This window comes from Alexandromys fortis, unplaced genomic scaffold (genome assembly GCF_014885135.2).
Source record: "Alexandromys fortis isolate MF-2015 unplaced genomic scaffold, M_Fortis_MF-2015_v1.1 scaffold_339, whole genome shotgun sequence".
Lineage (NCBI taxonomy): Eukaryota > Metazoa > Chordata > Mammalia > Rodentia > Cricetidae > Alexandromys > Alexandromys fortis.
This window is the reverse complement of record NW_026068234.1, coordinates 720,957-725,086: the sequence shown is the minus strand read 5'-3', so window position 1 is coordinate 725,086 and position 4,130 is coordinate 720,957.

The window sequence follows — 4,130 nt, the reverse complement described above, 5'->3', positions numbered from 1 at the left end:
AAGAAACATCATGCCAATAGCAAAGATTTAAAAAAAAGACTTTTTCACCACATGGCAACAAGCCAAGGAAATTATAGGGAAATGCCCTACTTTTTCTTTATACAACCAAACATCACTGCCTGCAGAAAGTAACCCAAAGGTTACTCAAAGGAATGGAATCTGGCAGATGGATGTGTTCCATTTTGTAGAATTTAGAAAATTTATACACCATACCACTGATACCTATTAAAGTTTTCAATGGGCAACTGCTTTGAGTTTGCAAAAGGCTGATTTCATAATCACACATTTACTACAAGTTATGGCCATCATGGGTATACCTGTACAAATAAAGACAGACAATGCTCCAGCACATGTCTCTAAGAAAATGAAACAGTTTTTCGCTTTCTATAATATAAAGCATATCACAGGTATTTCACACAATCTTACGTGGCAGACAGTTACAGAAAGATAAAATCAAACTCTAAAGGATATGTTAAATAAACAGAAAGGAATGATAAATACTCCCAGAAATAGATTGCATAGTGCTTTATTATCTTTGAGTTTTTTTATTTTTTTTAAATAGTTATTTATTTATTTATTATGTATACAATATTCTTTCTGTGTGTATGCCTGAAGGCCAGAAGAGGGCACCAGACCTCATTATAGATGGTTGTGAGCCACCATGTGGTTGCTGGGAATCGAACTCAGGACCTTTGGAAGAGCAGGCAATGCTCTTAACCGCTGAGTCATCTCTCCAGCCCTCTTTGAGTTTTTTTAAATATTAGTGAGAGAAACAACAGCTGTAGAGAGACATTGGATAGTAGGAAAAACTATGGAATGAAGTCAGCCAATATTCTTAAAAATGTACTGAGCTAAGAATGGAAACCGGGACATATGTTACATTGGGGAAGGGGCTTTGCTTTTGTTTCCTTGGAAGAAAAAAGCTATGGATACCATCAAAACCGATAAAGATTTGATTTGAACAAGAGACACCTCTTAATTAGAAGAGATAATAGTTCACCAAACAGCATGGCCTTTTAATCTAAACTAAGCTATAAAACTAAGAACTGCTTTTTTTTAAATATATTTATGTATTATGTATCAATATTCTGTCTGTGTGTATGTCTGCAGGCCAGAAGAAGGCACCAAACCTCATTACAGATGGTTGTGAGCCACCATGTGGTTGCTGGGAATTGAACTCATGACCTTTGGAAGAGCAGGCAATGCTCTTAACCACTGAGCCATCTCTCCAGCCCAAGAACTGCTTTTTATTTGATCAGATATAACTTGTCCAAAGAGAATCTCCCAAAAATTAGGGTTGGGGAAAGGTTTTGTTTCTGTCTTTTCAGGAGAATAAAGGTATCCAGCTAAGGGATCTGAAGACCACTGGACAAATGAGACGTCTGAAGAAAAGACACAGCTGGGTGGTGGTGGCGCACGCCTTTAATCCCAGCACTTGGGAGGCGGATCTCTGTGAGTTTACAAGAGCTAGGTCCGGGACAGGCTCCAAAACCACAGAGAAACCCTGTCTCGAAAAACAAAACAAAAAAAAACAAACAAACAAACAAAAAAAAGGCACAAACTATCCAGAAAAAATGTCCCAAGGAAAAGAGCAAATTGACCTATCGGTATGTCATTTCCAACAGGATAAAATTTCATAAATCTTCCCAATGTTTGTTTCTCCTGTTCTCTAGAGACACATAATGCAAATGGTCTTGTTTTAGTCCCAGTCCAATTAAAGATTAAAGCTGGCCACGGAAGAGTGCTGTTCTGTATCCCCGTGGCTTGCTCAGCTTTCTTCCTCTTCTTTGCTTATTTACTTTGCTTGTTTGTTTTGTTTTTCAAGACAAAGTTTCCATGTGCAGCCTTGGCTCTCCGAACTCTCTCTGTAGACCAGGCTGGCTTGAGACTCACAGATCTGCCTGCCTCCTAAATGCTGGGATTAAAGGCATGCAGTTTTTTTATACACCCCAGGACCACCTACCAACCTAGGAACAGAACCACCCACCTGTGCTCTTTCTCTCATTCACTGAGGTTACAAATGCCCCATGGGCTGGGTGTGGGGGTCCACACCTTTAATCCCAACACTCCCCAAGCAGAGGCAGGCAAGATTTCTGTGAGTTCGAGGCCAGCCTGGTCTACAAAGTGAGTTCCAGGACAACCAGAGCTACATTATAGAAAGATCTGTCTGTTTCAAAAACAAAACAAGGTTTTCCTACAGGCCAGTCTGGTGGGGACAGTTTCTCAATTGAGGTTTCCTCTTCCCAAATGACCTCAGCCTCTGTAAAATTGGCATGAAAACTAGGCAGCACAACCACTCAATTCACCACTTGACGCAATGAAGCCATGGTTCCCTATCCACACTCTAAATAAGGAAACTAGACAGAAAGCTACATTAGAGTGCCTGAGTAGCTGAAACCCAGGGGTCTGTGTCCAGTGTTGGAGGAACCGGGCACAGGAACACACACTGGTAATGCCAGCACTCACAGACCTTGAGTTGGAGGTTAACGTGTGCTACACATTAAATTCCAGACAGTTCTCAGCTACAGAGTCTTTAGCCCTCGGGGCAATGGGGAAAGAGGTAGGAGGGTCACTCCCAAGTTCAAGTCAGCTTGAGCTAAGGAGTTTGTAAACTGTAGGTACCTTAGCCTGGGTTAGAGTGAGACCTTGGGAAGTGGGGGAGGGGTGGTGTGGTGGAGTTGGGTTCCTAGAACTAAAACGTAAAAATAAATGATAAAAAGAAGTGAGCCAGAAAAAATTACTCCTTTTGTCACCACAAGGTACTTGCTAAATTGAAGTCAAATGCACTCAGAGAATTTGGCACCAATCTTGCCTTCCCTGAGGGAACAGAATCTCAGAGACACATGGCAGTACAGCTTGGGCACAGCACATTGCCTGACCATTAGCTGTTAGAATGTGAGAAACAGCATCTTTTAACTTGCAATGAAATCCCTGAGCAACAGGATTATCTGTTTATGTTTACTCGAGGAGATGAGGAGATGCCCAGGGGTATGTAGTGTCAGTGTGTAGAGGACAGTCGAGCTGGCAACTGCCTACACTAGGGCACACACTGGACACAAGGGATTTAAAGACAGTGGTGACTCATGCCTTTAATCCCTGAACTCAGGAGGCAGAGGCAGGCAGATGATCTCTGTGAGTTCAAGGCTAGCCTGGTCTACAGAGCTAGTTTCAGGACAGTTAGGGCTGTTACACAAAGAAATCCTGTCGAGAGAGGGGGGGGGCAGGCAGGCAAGGAGAGAGGCAGAGAAGCGCCATGGGCAGTCAGTACACCTACCAAAGGGTGCATGTCCTACATAAGTCAGTCAGGATTTACCATCCTCCATCAGTCCTCACAGAGGAGGCCTTATATCTTAGTAGCCTGATGCCAAATCAGTGGCTTTGGGGCTTCAGTCAGACTGAAATGGATACAGACAACACCAAGGAGGTTTCCAGTTGGAAGGAACAGCTCCAAAGCTGGACTATGGTGACTATGAATTCACTAAAATATTGCAAGTTTATCAGAAATAATGGCACACACCTTGAATCCCAGAGGCAGATCTCTGTGAATTCAAGACCATCTTGGTCTAAATAGCAAGTTACTGGACAGACAAAACTACACAGAGAGACCCAATCTAAAGCAAACAAAGAACAAGACAATGCAGGCAGGCACAGTGCCAGCATCTGTAATCTCAACATTCGGGAGCAGGAGGAAAGAGGATCAGGAGTTCAAGGCTAGCCTCCCTAACATAGCCAGCTGCAGGCCAGCCTGGGATACATTATATATACCCAGTTTCAAAAAGCTGGACAAAACCAGGCTCTGTTGGCGCACGCCTTTAATCCCAGCACTCTGGAGGCATCGGCTGGTGGATCCCTGTGAGTTTGAGGCCAGCCTGGTCTACAAAGTGAGTTCTAGGACAGAGGACAGCCTGAACTGGAACTGTAACACAGAGTAACCCTGTGTTAGAAAAGAAAAAAACAAAACCAGAAAGAGAGCAAACTTGATGTGGTGATGTACGTCTTTAATCCTAACACTGGGAAGGCAGAGGCAGTCAGATCTCTGCAAGTCTGAGGCCAGCCTGTGTACCTGAGTCCTTGTTCTGGTGAGAAGCTTATCAGGGTGCAGAAACGTTTTACTTGTCTTAAAAAAAAAA